This window comes from Triturus cristatus, chromosome 3_2 (genome assembly GCF_964204655.1).
Source record: "Triturus cristatus chromosome 3_2, aTriCri1.1, whole genome shotgun sequence".
Classification (NCBI taxonomy): domain Eukaryota; kingdom Metazoa; phylum Chordata; class Amphibia; order Caudata; family Salamandridae; genus Triturus; species Triturus cristatus.
The window spans coordinates 526,904,766-526,921,270 of record NC_140584.1 but is presented as its reverse complement, the minus strand read 5'-3'; positions in this window follow the sequence as shown (position 1 = coordinate 526,921,270).

The window sequence follows — 16,505 nt, the reverse complement described above, 5'->3', positions numbered from 1 at the left end:
GTTATCATTAGTTGTTAGTTAATTAATTGATAATTAATGATGTTTATTGGTTAATATTTTACAATATTAGTGGTGATATTTATAGGGGAATATGGTGGGAGGTAAAAAAAAACTGTTTTAAATTAATTAATTGTTAATTAATGTTAATTATATTGCAGGAGTGGGAATACTAAATTAATCCCCTACGCTATTCAACACTTTCTCTACTGTTGCACTCGTTGGAGTGGGAATAGTAATTTTTACCCACCCGCTAACCAACACTTTTCCTACTGTTGCACTCGGTGAAGTGGGAATAGTAATTTTTACCCACCCGCTATCCAACAGTTTCCTTACTGTTACACTCATTGGAGTGGGAATAGTAATTTCTACCCACCCTTTATCCAACACTTTCCCTACTTTTACACTCGTTGGAGTAGGAATAGTAATTTTTACCCTCCCACTATCCAACACTTTCCCTACTGTTGTAGTCGCTGCAGTGGCAATAGTAATTTTTACCCACCCGCTATCCAAAATTTTCCCTACTGTTGCACTCACTGGAGTGGGAATAGTATATTTTACCCTCCCGCTATCCAACACTTTCCCTACTGTTACACTTGGGGGTCGATTCCGATCCTGTAAAAAGGCCCTATGAATAGTCGTACGGAGCGTTTTCTCCGTACGACAAGTACCAGGTAAACTCATTTCACAACCTAGGAAGTACGATTCATACAGAAAGCCTTTTTCTGTACGAGTCGTACAAAAGACCGTACAGCAAAAAAATACCCACGATTCTGATCCGGAAATGCTTGTACGCGACGTCCGTACGTATGCCACCAGCGTTTTCCAGCCCAGCAAGTACGATTCGTACCGACGTCACTCCGTACGGCTCTTTGTTTACGGGAGTCAAACACAGCCAGAAAAGCAGAGTCCGAAGCGAACGGCAATGCCACGGAGCCCCGGTACGCGATGTACAGCCATGAACCCCATCATACGTGTCATCCCAGTCCTCTTGGCCTACGACCTGGTGCACCGCACCCGACGCACACACCGCAGAAGGTGAGAACAACATGCGTGGGTACGGTGCGTACCACACGTACCCCTATGGCGCCATGACAACAGTGGTACGGACCATACCCACGCATGAATGCGTGGGTACGGTGCGTACCACATGTACCCCTACGGCGCCATGACAACAGTGGCACGGACCGTACCCACGCATTAATACGTGGGTACGGTGCATACCCCTACGACCCCATGAGTACCCAGGTACGGACCGTACCCACGCATGAATGCGTGGGTACGGTGCGTACCATACGTACCCCTACGGCACCATGCCAACAGTGGTACGGACCGTACCCACGCATGAATATGTGGGTACGGTGCATACCTCTACGGCCCCATGAGTACTCAGGTACGGACCATACCCACGCATGAATGCGTGGGTACAGTGCGTACCATACGTAGCCCTACGGCACCATGCCAACAGTGGTACGGACCGTACCCACGCATAAATACGTGGGTACGGTGCGTACCCCTACGGCCCCATGAGTACTCAGGTACAGACCGTACCCACGCATTCATGCGTGGGTACGGTCCGTACCACACATACCCCGTTACGGCAGCAGGAAATTTTGGATACGAGGCATACACACGCCAGGAATGTGGGCATAGAGGACTGGCTCAGCATGTTACCTACAAATTGTTGTGCGTGTAGCTCCTGGCCAGCAGTGTACAGCTCCAAGGGGGTGTGTGGGTGGGTGCAGAGGCCTCCCAGCAGTGCCCAGACATATGAGTGGTGGGTGCATATCACTCCCAGCAGTGCCCAGACATATGAGGGGTGGGTGCAGAGGACTCCCAGCAGTGCCCAGACATATGAGGGGTGGGTGCAGAGGACTCCCAGCAGTGCCCAGACATATGAAGGGTGGGTGCATATCACTCCCAGCAGTGCCCAGACATATGAGGGGTGGGTGCAGAGGACTCCCAGCAGTGCCCAGACATAAGAGGGGTGGGTGCAGAGGACTTGCAGCAGTGCCCAAACATATGAGGGGTGGGTGTGTATCACTCCCAGCAGTGCCCAGACATATGAGGGGTGGGTGCATATCACTCCCAGCAGTGCCCAGCCATATGAGGGGTGGGTGCAGAGGACTCCCAGCAGTGCCCAGACATATGAGGGGTGGGTGCAGGGGACTCCCAGCAGTGCCCAGACATATGAGGGGTGGGTGCAGAGGACTCCCAGCAGTGCCCAGACATATGAGGGGTGGGTGCATATCACTCCCAGCAGTGCCCAGACATATGAGGGGTGGGTGCATATCACTCCCAGCAGTGCCCAGCCATATGAGGTGTGGGTGCAGAGGACTCCCAGCAGTGCCCAGACATATGAGGGGTGGGTGCAGGGGACTCCCAGCAGTGCCCAGACATATGAGGGGTGGGTGCAGAGGACTCCCAGCAGTGCCCAGACATATGAGGGATGGGTGCATATCACTCCCAGCAGTGCCCAGACATATGAGGGGTGGGTGCAGAGGACTCCCAGCAGTGCCTAGACATATGAGGGGTGGGTGCAGAGGACTCCCAGCAGTGCCCAAACATATGAGGGGTGGGTGCAGAGGACTCCTAGCAGTGCCCAGACATATGAGGGGTGGGTGCAGAGGACTCCCAGCAGTGCCCAGACATATGAGGGGTGGGTGCATATCACAACCAGCAGTGCCCAGACATATGAGGGGTGGGTGCAGAGGACTCCCAGCAGTGCCCAGACATATGAGGGGTGGGTGCAGAGGACATCCAGCAGTGCCCCGACATATGAGGGGTGGGTGCAGAGGACTCCCAGCAGTGCCCAGACATATGAGGGGTGGGTGCATATCACTCCCAGCAGTGCCCAGACATATGAGGGGTGGGTGCAGAGGACTCCCAGCAGTGCCCCACTCCCAGGAGGATGGATGTCATTCACACACTGCATGACACACCACATGTGGGTGTGAGGATATACAACACATGTATACCCACCCATGGCGGATGCCCCACAATACACACCCGGATTTAATGCCAACAGCCTGTATAGTCATGGAAATGCATACTAAAATAAGTTAGCCAAGGGGAACACACACTGTCACGCACATCACAGGAGTGATAGGAATGTACAGGTGCCCGTCCAGCCACCTAGATGTTGTCTCTCAGGTAAGGAATAGGGTTCACTGCGACTAGATACAATGCCCACAATTGTGAGTCAGGTGCCCAAATACCCTGCATTACTCGTGCCATTTGTGTGTTCGGCCGTGATTACACACATGCATAGTGCTGAAAAGGGGCAATTGGTCCCTGATGCCATTCCTACATACACAAAACACAAGTACAGTGACTGGCAAGGATGGCACAAACGAGTCAGCAGGAGACATCAGTGAGCATGCATGGCCATTGTTGAAGGGATCCGTCACCAACAAAGGATATGTTGACACAGGTCAGCACAACAATTGTGCAACTGTTTGCAGGGAACATGTCAGGTGCCACAGAGGAAGTAACACTTCCTAGGATAATGTCTCACAATCTAAAGGAACACACACTACCAATTAATATTTTCACAGACATTGAGATGGCACACAGATACAATGGTCCACCTCATGACCATCATACTAATACATTTCTCAGAACCCTAACACATTAACAGAACACCAACTTCATGGGCCTCATCACCAACATCAAGTACCTGAAATGCAATAGTGTGGAAACTAAAAGAAAAGGCTTTATTCAGCACACAAAACACAAAATTGTTATAAAACACTATTTACAAAGGCCAATGGCCAGTCCATAGTTCGAGTCCAAGGGTGGACGTATGCGACTGTGTCCACCCCTACCTTGCCTGCACAAAGTCACCTCAAGGGTGTCGACCGGGGGGGGGCATCATCAGTGGGAGTACCAGGCACCGCAGGGACAGGAGTGGGTTGGGTAGGTGTGGTGGGTGCAGGGCTGGACGTATCCACCACAGGGGGTGGTGCAGCGCCAACGGTGGTGGTGAGCAGCTCGCTGCACACTGCAGCCAGGGTGTCCAGAGGAACCCCTGCACCGGAACGAACACCAGGGCCAACGGAGGGGGGGAGTGTCCGAGGGATGGGGTGCAGCGCTCTCGGGGGTGGTGGTGGACATGGGGGGACTCAACTCCCCTGGCCAGAGACTTCCTCAACCACTTGCGGGGTGGTGTCACAGTGGGGCTGAGGGACTCACTAGCCATGTAGGTCACTTTGGGTGATGTCTTGGCAGGGGAGCTAAGGGGAGTGAATTTGGAGGAAGTGGGTCGTGAGGACTGCGGACTCTGACTGTGGCTGCGTGTCTGCCGTTTGCCCCCAGACCCTCTGGGTGTGACTACATCCCCCTGAGGGTGCGTGCCAGGAGGTGTGCGCTGTGCCTTAGTTGGGGGTGTGCTGGATGTGTCTGTTGTGGTGTGTGCCTGTGACTGTCTGTGTGTGCTTTGGACAGGCATGGTAGAGGGCAGTGTGGATGGGTCTGGGGTAGGGGGGGACGGAGCGCGCCGCAGGAGAGACACTGCTTCCGTCAGTGAAGAGTCCATGGACCACAGAAACCTGCGTTGCTCATTCATTGTTGATGACATGCCCTCCACGAACGACACCAACTGTGTGAGCAGTCTAGTGTGTTCATGGAGGACATGCACCATCGATGCCTGACCAACCTGCAACTGGTGCAGTGTGTCCACAGACTCTTCACTTAGGGCAGCAGGGGTGACAGGGGCAGGGGCTGCGGTGCCTGGTCTGAAGGAGACACGGTGGGACCGTGCACGGACAGAGGGACGGGAGCAACTGGGAGGGCGGAGATGGCAATGGAGGAGGCGGGTACAGATGGTGGGATGCTGCCAGATGTTGTTGCATCCTCCTCCTCTTCAAGGATGTCAGCCTGGGACCCGTCGGTGTCGTACATGCTCTCGCCTCCGGACAGGTCCTCCGACTGACTCCCCTCGCCCTCCGTGCCACTATCTCCTGCTGACTCCAAAGCACTGGTGGCACTGTCGCTGGGTCCCTCCTCAAGGTCCATGCTGGTGTCTCCCTCGCGTATGGATGATGATGCTGTGGGCAAGGAGAATAAACCAGAAAGCATCAGTCACCTGTATACATTTGACACATGAGCACAAGAACAATAGGTCACAGTGCATATCAGGCAATGTATCATGAGTAACAGCTGGATTACTCCGCACATATGTAAGCCCTGTACTGCCCAGTTGGTAGACCCACCATGCCACTTTCACACCAGGAAACTCAATACACAAAAGGCCACAACTTGAATGAGCAATACACTGAGAAGCTAGTGTCTGTGAACCGGTGAGCACAGCAATACAATGAAGTCGTGACACCTCTTGTTTACCCTGAAAGAAACAGGAGTGCTGCACTCAAGGTTAACTAACACACCTCAATACTCAAGGTGTCACCACACTCAGACACCTGTAAGTCCCTTGGAACACAAAACGAACAAATGTTGGTACCTTGGGACTCACACAACTTCAACCAATCTACATGTTTGGGATGTGCCAATTGGCCATTTTGCAAAAAGAACACTGATGTGCCTGCATGCAAGATGTTGCACAAGGCAGTACACACAAAAGTACATTGACACTGTCATTGAAGAAGCTGGCACCTTTTCGGCGGAGCCACTGTTAGAAATAGATGGTGTTGCAGAAAGTACATATACATGGGCCCACGGAGGTCTGGACGTCTTGACACTCGTTAGTTTGTATCACTGACAACTAATGAGTCTCACAAAATCAAGACCACCGTGGGCACATGTATATGGAGAATCTGCGACAACATTTATTTATAACAGTGCCTTCATTGAAAATGTGCTAGCTCATTCCATGACAGTGTCAATGTACTTTTGTGTGCACTGCCTTGTGCGACATATTGCATGCAGGCACATTAGTGTTCTTAACACAAATCAACAAATTTCCACATGTGAAACATGAACAACTGTTGACAAGTGCTGTCAGTGCCAAGGTACAAATCATGAAGAGTAACAACTTGAATCATGTGAGTTGTCACCTGGCCATCCGTCACCTGATTACACAGTTGTCTAGACATATGACCTACTGCCTGTCATCTGGAGTGGCACCCACGTCCACACCCAGGACAATGCATAAGCTAATGGGCCTGCAATTGGGTGGTAAAAAAGGCCAGCTGTACTGTGGGGACACCCTCATGGCAAGCCTGAATGTACACACAGATGTCAGCACACACAGTCCAAACTGCGTAGCATCTGAACCACACACGTGCCAAAAATGTATCAGCAGGATTCTTGTTGGTAAAAAAATGACACAGGCTGCAAAGCATGTACATTAAGCGCTGGCCAGCATCACAGGGACACTGTCCAGTGTATTTTAGTCCAGGCAATTCTCACACACAAGTCAGACCTGCCACTGAAAAATCAGAGTTGCACATGTATGCCTCTCCCTCACCCCCCTCCCCCAAAACCTGTGTTAATGTGATTTATACAGATCAAGAAGTGGCACCTCTTATTCAGGGTTACAACAACTGTGCTTGCAAAATTGCTTCATTGACACCACATCACCTCGTGGGGCTGACCACACATATTTGTGACAAACAACCATCAACAGATTGTTTTGAATAGCCACATAGGCACTGCCCAGTGTGAGTATGCACAAGCAAAATGGTGTATCCCTGTCCAGTGGACACATGTAGCACACATTAACCAAATAAAACTAGGCCAGGGAACAATGCCACAGAGGCAGACCTATGCAGCACACACAGAGAATGTGCACAGTGTTGGATGACACACATGATTAGGAGGCCAGGGTGTCTCAGGGGACTGTAGTGGGCACACTGCTCCATGGTCCTGGACTGAGCTGACTCTACCATGTACAATCGTCATGGCACTATGCATATCTCACACTCATGCACATCATGTCTGAGGCCACAACATTGCCCATGCATGCTGTAAGGGTGTCCAGTTGAAAGCTCACCCTCCTATGTTGAGAATCAGCATCAGTGACAACAACTATGGACCTCCTACATAGTGAACAGGTCATGGCACAGGCAAGGTACCGACACAAGTCACAGACCACCCTCCCACATGATGCAGAAAGCAATGTGCACTTAGATGTACTGGCACCCTAGATGACCATGTGCAAATGTGATTACACACACACCAGGGGACACATGTAAAGGAGAGGAAGGGATGAAAAAGATCCCCAGGTGACATTTGGAAAGAGAAAATGCACTGCGCATATGAACTCTGGGAGTGTATTCATGCAAAATAGCACTTCCTAAAGCTGGCGACACATAACACAACAAAAAGCCGTGTACCTACCCCCTCCTTGCTGCAGTCTCTCCTCTAACTGCCTATCGAGGTCAGGGAAGACCACCGCCAGGACACGTTTCATGTGGTGGGTCAGGTGTCAGCGCCTGCCGTGGCAGTGAGGTGGAGAGATCTTGAGCTGGACCCGGGCAATCTGCCGGGTCCAGCACCGGAGGTCCTGCCACCTCTTGAGGACCTGGGCCAGCTGCCGATCACGCCCCCGCAGTCCTCACGGCCCTGACGACGTTGGTCCAGATGACCCCCTTCTCGTAGGCAGTTACCTGTCAGGATGACAAAGTGACACAACATCAATGCACCTGCTCCATGTCCCAGAAACACACATCATAACATCTTTGAAATGTTGAACAGGGCATAGGATGCTGACAGGAATAGCCTCATTCACAACATGCCCTCTGTGCAAGCGCCAATGCAGTACATGGCATTGAAAGTCTACAGGTGGCATGAGGGGTGCAAAACACTCAATGAACATGCCACACACTGTGCAGCACATGCAACAGCAGGCTGATGGGCAGCACGTGCCATGCAGTCACATGTCCCACTCCACTGACGCACCCTCAGCAGACTAGACAGACACACCCAGCCACTGATCACTGGCCTGTCATTGACTACAGCGGATACAACCCTCACTCTGCACATGTGCCATTTGCCAGGGGGGAGTCACAGATGTCGTGCCAGCTCTGCAAGTCAGACGCAAAGCACGGCTCACTTGTCACATCAGATGGTTAGATCAGTAGCCTTCAACATGCAGCTGTGGTGAAACACTTCACATAGACACTCACCCATATGATAAGGAACATTCACACACGTCAATGTCCATGAGGTCGTACACGTCATTTGGACACTCTCACCACAGGTCCACTCAACTCATATACATCTGTGGGTACAGTCACCTGTCACACCAGGGGGAACACTGAATCACCTCAGGACAACATGAATAAAAGCCCCCAAGGATTAGCCAGGCTGAATGTCTGATGCACTATGCAGCAAAAGTCACTGTAAGCACCATGCAAGTGAGGAGTGCACACAGGAACTACATGATGCACTGCATGAGTGACATAAGCATGCCCCCCCGGGACACACTCTGAACAACATTGCATGTCAGTCCCACCTGGACACAATATTGACAGTCACACAACAGGTGCATAGGCAAAGGTAGTGGACTCAGAACTCACCTGCTCCCCTGGTCTCCCATACAGGCTGGTGTACTGTGGGAGGAGGACGCCCAGCAGGGCCTGATTCTCCTCCAGGGTGAATGGCTGGGCCCTCTCCACAGCACGAGACATGGTCCAGGGAAGCAGAGACAGCAGCAATGTTGTTGACAGGAAAGTTGTGCATGCAAGTGCCCTCTCATGGCTTCTGGCTGCCTTATATCTGTCTTGCTTAGGGCAATTCATTTTGAGGAGTACTTAGTGATTGGTCTGATTCATTTGCATCTTACTTTTACTCCAATCCCTTTAAACATACACCAGTGACAGCATTTGCATCGTTCAAATTTAGAGCATCATGTCAAGTCAACAACCACTTTGCAACATTGTATTTTGTGGCCAACTGACTTTTCCAGGACACCTGCTGGAAAAATTTGAAGAGAAAACTCGGTATCCATGGCAACCTGCATGCATTTAGGGCCTAATACCTGTCCCTTATGTGTCCCCTACGTAAATTTGAAAGCCACACACCGTTACGGTGCGTTTCACATGTACCCCTACGGCACCAGTTGCACAGTGCGTTTGACACGTACGTGTAGGCACTGGTAGTACACGTACGTGGACTACCAGTGCCTACACGTACGAGTACAACTAGCGTGTACCCGTATGTGTACAAGTACGTGTACGCCATGGTAGTACATGTACGCACTGGTAGTACACGCACGTGTACTACCAGTGCCTACACATACCTGTACACGTATGTGTAGGCACTGGTAGTACACGTACGAGTACTACCAGTGCCTACACATACGTGTACTACCATGGCGTACACGTAATTGTACACGTACGTGTATGCACTAGTTGTACTCGTACATGTAGGCCCTGGTAGTACACGTACGAGTACAACTGGTGCATACACGTACATGTACAGGTACGTGTAGGCACTGGTAGTACATGTACGAGTACAACTAGTGCGTACACGTACGTGTACAAGTACGTGTACGCCATGGTAGTACACGTACATGTACAGGTACGTGTAGGCACTGGGAGGACACATACGTGTACGCACTGCTAGTACACATACGTGTACAACTAGTACATACACGTACGTGTACAGGTACGTGTAGGCACTGGTAGTACATGTACGAGTACAACTAGTGCGTACACGTACGTGTACAGGTACGTGTAGGCACTGGTAGTACACGTACGTGTACTACCAGTACCTACACATACATGTACATGTACGTGTACTACCAGTGCCTACATGTACGTGTACTACCATGACGTACACGTACACGTACGTGTACGCACTAGTTGTACTCGTACATGTAGGCACTGGTGGTACACGTACGTGTAGGCACTGGTAGTACACGTACGAGTACAACTAGTGCGTACACGTACGTGTACAAGTATGTGTACGCCATGGTAGTACACATACGTGTACAACTGGTGCGTACACGTACATGTACAGGTACGTGTAGGCACTGGTAGGACACGTACGTGTACACACTGGTAGTACACGTATGTGTACAACTAGTGCGTACACGTACGTGTACAGGTACGTGTAGGTGTACTACTAGTGCCTACACGTACCTGTACAGGTACGTGTAGGCACTGGTAGTACACGTACGAGTACAACTAGTGCGTACACGTACGTGTACAGGTACGTGTAGGCACTTGTAGTACACGTACGTATACTACCAGTGCCTACACGTACCTGCACACGTACGTGTAGGCACTGGTAGTACACGTATGAGTACAACTGGTGCGTACACGTACGCGTACTACCAGTGCGTACACGTACGTGTACTACCAGTGCCTACATGTACCTGTACACATACGTGTACACACTAGTTGTACTCATACGTATACTACCAGTGCCTACACGTACGTGTACAGGTACGTGTAGGCACTGGAAGGTCACGTACCTGTAGGCACTGGTAGTACACGTACGTGTACAACTGGTGCGTACACATACGTGTACTACCAGTGCGTACACGTACGTGTACTAGAAGTGCCTACACGTACCTGTACACGTACCTGTACGCACTAGTTGTACACGTACATGTACTACCAGTGCCTACACGTACGGGTACGCATTTCACACGCTTACAATGGTGATACAGCCGTACACATGCCAGGAAGGGAGGTCTACGAGTCGCACATGGATGTCCATCAAGTACTTGTCATTGCATACTTTCATGTGCAGGCCCTAGGTGTGTTAGCCAGTGATCGTGCACAGGTCCTTCCATCTCGTTGCACAATTGATGTGTTCTGACCTGTGGACACATGTCATGTGTGATGGGGCACGATGTGGCACACATCACCTTGACACGTGCCACATGTGTGTCTGTAGTCCAACTGTGTCATGCATAGCAGCAGTGGGTGGCACAGTCATCACCACCCGCACCTGTCTCCTGATGCCAGGGACAGGGACACTTTATGAAATGACCTGTCATGATCAGCGTGCCCCTTTGGGACTATGTCGGCTGTGTGTCATGTGTTCACATGAGCTTCATGTCAGTGTCCCGTCAATGGCATCTGCTGTTGGTGCATCCAGCAGGGGTCTGTGTGGAGATGGGCATGTAACACATCTACGCACACCATGCCACATGTGGATTCCCAAGGCTGTAGGGTCTGTGTGCATGGGACATCATATATTTTCAGTCATACATGTGTTTGTTGTCTCAATGGCTGTGTCTTTGTGTTGTCACGTGTACCCCTTTATCGCACTGGGTTTGACATGTACATTTGACATTCCATGTGACCTGTGCGTGTGCCTTGCAGTCAGCTGTCTGGATGAGATGACATCCTTCCAATGCAGCAGTTTTTGCTATGTGGTTGTGTGTCACTCCGGTGATATCTGTGGCTCTTCACATCTTTTCAGGGCATGTCATGTTGACTTGACAATCAACAGGTGTATCATGCATTTTGTAGGAGTGCCAGCAAGCTGCCATCTGTGTCCTGGATGTATTGCACACACCCGACTCCATAGTTACCTGAAGTGTATTAGCAGTGTAGCATGTGCTATGTTCATTGACATTGATGTTTGCTGACTCTCAATCTTCATTCTTCAAAACTATGTTTTGCAGGGCACCACCTGTCCCAAGACTAATGCCAGACTTGGGTGCCATGAGGGAACGTGCCTGCATTCGCCGTTACAGATTCACTCAACAGTTGATTGAGGACCTGACAAACAGGCTGGCACCACACCTCCAACCGCAACACAGGTATCCTACTGCGCTGGCACCCAAGAAGAAGGTGATGGCAGCCTTACTTTTTTTGCAACAGGTACGTTTCAATTTACCATAGCTGATGTTCAGCCGTGTCCTGCGTGATGTTTTAGCAGCCATGTTGGAGCACCTTGATGAATTAATCAATTTTCCTACTCCAGAGGGGTTGAGGGATGTCAAGGGGGATTTCTATGCCCTGGGTGGGATGCCCCATGTAATTGGGTTCATTGATGGTTCATTGATGGTACACATGTGGCTTTTGTACCTCCACAGTCACAGGAACAAGCCTATCGCAACCGCAAACATTACCACTCGATAAATGCCCTTGTGGTGTGTCTTGCTAACATGCTGATTTCACATGTCTGTGCACGTTTTCCAGGATCAGCACACGATGCCTACATCATGAGGCGCAGCAGGGTGCCACAAAAGATGCTGCGGCCGCACAACGAACGAGCATGTCTTGTTGGTGGGTATAGTCTTTTTGTCCTATGTGTTGCAGTATCTTTGTCTCTTACGGCATCTCATGACCCATTTATTTACATGACGTTTCCATGTAGGGGACTCTGGCTATCCCAACATGCCATGGCTGCTGACACCTCTCGCAACCCAAGAACAGCTGCAGATCACCGGTACAACGATGCACACAGCCAGACCAGGCAAGTGATTGAGAGGACGTTTGGACTCCTGAAGAGCCGATTCCGGTGCCTGGACAAGGCAGGCGGGTCCCTCCCTTATGCCCCGGAGAAGGTCTGCAAAATCTTCATTGTGTGCTTGAAGAACCAGAACCTTTTGGTCCTGGCGGCGCAGGGTACGCCTTAATCTTCTAGGTTCTCCTGCTCAGCTACACAGAGACGCAGGACACTCTGTCGGCGTAAAAGTTCGGATTTTATTAGCTGCAGCTAGTACAGTTATCCTAGAAGTACACAAGGTAGGTTCTCAGGAGACTGCCACTTCACTCTGTGGTGCACAATCTTATATACTATATAGGTAACATACACATTAACCAAATATACATCCAGAACATACAAGAAAGAGCCAATAAGGAAAGTTGGAAAACAGGACAGAACCAATAGGAGAGATTTGAAAACAAAAATGTCAGATGACTTGAAGAAACCTCTCCTCCAACTATGTTTGTCACCCCTCCCTCAAACTAATTAATTAACGGATTCGTAACTAACTTGTAGGTGGCGAGATACGTTTGTGTGTGTTGGAGGACAGTTGTGAAACGAGAGAATGCTAGCAGAGGACAGTGAAGGCCAGACGATAAGATAAAGTCAGAGAAGAATAGTGTGAACCAACAGATAGTTGAGACAGGGATTAGAAAAACCAGACGGGGATTAGTGTACTTGGCCAAACCTAACACCAGCTTTGCAAATAGAAGCAGAAGGCGTATTTCGACACCAGGCTCCAGAAAAAGCAGAATAGACTTTGTTCGCCGTGCTGCCTGAGTGATGGCAACATAAAATGGCGGCGGAGCACAAAAATGGCGGGTCGATTCGATCACGATCGAAAATCAAAGTTCCTCAGACCCTCCTTTTGCCAGAACTCAGGCAAGATACTCAGGCTCATTTTAATCTCAGTCAATGTCGATTGCCATAAGGTCATCGAGCTGTTGCTGTAGCATAATTCTGATATTCTCTGTTCTGTGTGACTTGGGTTTAGGGATGCACATAGTGGCACAGAGGTCGCAGATGGCGGGGCCACAGTGCATACAAAGGCAGCAAGAGAATATGATAGCTAAGATTACTCCAAGAAACGTCAATATTTTCCAACCCCATTTGGACAGTAGTCCCCAAAATCACTCCAATAATGACCAATCTCCTTCGTCCTGATGAATCGACTCAGAGATCATGTGTAACTTAGAGATAGCTTGGTATACTGTCGGAGAGTCATTTGGTATGAAAATACAGCAACTTGACCCGATCAATTTGCATACTCCACCACGATCTGCAAGAACAAAGTCTACGGCAACTCGGTTTTGTAAAGTCATGAGACGATCGGCCTGTAGTTCTGCCGTGATATTGCTTAAGGCTCCTACAGTGATGTCTATGGTGGTTTCTACGACACAAACCAATTGCCTTATATTTCTGCTGTTAACCATCGGACCCAAAAAAGGAAGAAATCCTTTGAGGAAATATCCTCCCTCTTGTCCTGCTGTGTCTTTCGAATCAATAATCCCTCTGCCATATCTGTTTCGATGATGATTTGCGGAAGCGGTGTAGGTAGGGGGAAGAAGGAAAGCTATATAGCAAGTACCGGAGAAACCCTTTGGCAACCACGTATAAGCCCTATTATAACAAATTAAATATGTGCCTTGAGACGGCACTAGAGGAGGTGAGTTTTGAGAAGAGTAGACATATGTGTGAGAACAGCTATTTCTTTGTATAGTGTCAGCAGACTGACCATTTATCTGTAAACAGAAATTGCCCTGATGTGGTATAGTCCAAATCGGTGAAGATTTTCTTTTTGTAACTTTATCACTAAGGCTAGTGACATATTGGGTGACGTTCCAGTTAGTGTACGCCATTCTTTCGTCAATGGAGATCTTACTATTTTCCATGATTTTAGCCATAGCTACCATTCCCTTTTGTCAATGAACTATGACTAAAATCCGGATCACTAACACGTGAACTAACGGATCGTCTGAATTTGCTTTGATAGGCATTGGAGAAGATGACAAAATAAACCCAAGCAGAACCTTCATAGGAGAACGGAAGGACTAAATACGGCATTCCTTTTTCTACGGTATGTGGCATGAGTCCACACACCCAACAGTTAGTTGTATTGATCACTAATTGATGTTGATGTAACAAATGGACAAAGGAATTGTTGTAATATTCAGTTCTTCTAATGAGTTCATGTTGAGGAAGGGTATGAAATAGATATGGAGAGACAGTAGAAGAAGACGAAGAGGTAGAAGGAAAGATAACTTGTTGCTGCAGGGTAATAGCAATCCAATTTATACATGCTAAAAGAATACATAATAATATAATAATACATAAAGCAATACCACAACGACTATATATTTCTTTGCAATAACTCTTTTTATCTTTACCTTTTCTTTTGCCTAATTTAGTCTCCATCTTTCTAAGTGGATGCTCACGGTAATCTTCCTCAATCACTCGATTATGATTATCTGCCGTCCTATGACACTGCAAGTCCTGCAGGCCTATTGCCACTACTCAGGTCACAAGCAAGTCTCCTACCGTGACCCTGCAACCGGGACAGAGTACTACACAAGAGAGAAAGATTCTAAGTGTTCTTTGGTCTGGGTCTCAAATTATAGTGTTCTTTTCCAGGGGTGGTTTGGTTTTGGAACAATGTTCGTAGATTGGTCGTATTCAGGCGACGATGTGATGGTATTGCTTCCTGAAGAATGTCGTCGTATTCTTTCTCAGACAATGTTCCATTCAAGTGTGCATCGCTGAAGGGTACAAATCGTGGAACTTTTTCACTTTCTGAGTCACCAACACCTCTACGAACCCACTGATCAAAGGGTAGAGGCAAAGGCACTTTCTTACAATGCACACCGTGAATCCAATTTTTCTTTCCTTCGACTTTTACTGCTGTTCTCGTGGTTAAAAGTACTAAACGAGGCTCCTTCCACCTGGGCTCCAAATTTTTCGTCCTTTGGAAATTCTTGGTGCAGACCCAGTCACCTGGTCGGATGGAATGACCTGGGTCTGGTGAAGCCTCCGGTAAAGCACTCTGAATCTGTTGATGGAGAACACGCAATTTAGTCGTAAGATCATGCAAGTAGTCAATCAACATTGGATATGGCAAGTCTGAGTATTTCTTAGGGCGCGGGACTCCCCATACATTAGCCGGGCATCCAAAAACCACTTCGTAAGGACTAAGTCCCAAACGAGAGTGCACTGCAGTTCTGGTGGACAGAAGAGCCAATGGTAAAGCATCGGTCCAATTGAGTCCTGTACTAGCTTGAACTTTCGCTAGTTTTAAATTTAAGGTTCCGTTGTAGCATAAACCCGCTGACTGTGGATGATTTGCCGCATGGAACTTTTGCTTGATACCAAGACCTGCACAAACTTTTTGCATGACTTGGCCAACAAATTCGCTCCCATTGTCACTCCAGACAATGCGCGGCAAACCAAACCTGGGGAAGAATTCTTTTAGTAAAGCTTTAGCTGTGGATAAGGCTGTGTTGTCTTTTAAAGGGTATGCCTCTATCCATCGTGAAAAGGCGCATACTACCACCAGAACGTATTTAAGGTTGTTGCATCGCTCCATATGAATATAATCGGTCTGCAACACCTCAAATGGATATGTTGGAGGAGCAAAGTGACCCGCTGGAGTTGGGGTTCCCTTTCCCGGGTTGTACATCAGACAAATAATACAATGTTTCACTACATTGTCTGCGCATTTTGGGATCTCTTCATTTTGCCACACGAGCTAGAAGCTTGCATATACCTTTTGCACTTAAGTGGGCTGGACCATGCGCCATAGTAACCACTGGGAGTACATAGGCATCTGGTAACAGCCAACGTTGATGTTCAGATAATTCCACCCAACAACCCATTTCAACCAACATTCCTGTACTTTCTTGCCACTTGCTCAACTCTTTCTCTGTAGCCTCTTTCTGAATCGCTCTTACACTTTCCACTGAATCCTCATACATTCCTCTCTCTCTAACCCATTTTGCAGGACCTGCCACATACATTCGACTTGTTGCATCTCTCGCTGTCTTTTTCGCTACTTCATCTGCAAATGCATTTCCTCAACCAACATCATCTGTAATCTTTTTGTGCGCACTACACTTCACAATTGCTATTTGGGTGGGTAAGGCAAGTGATTCAAGAAGATC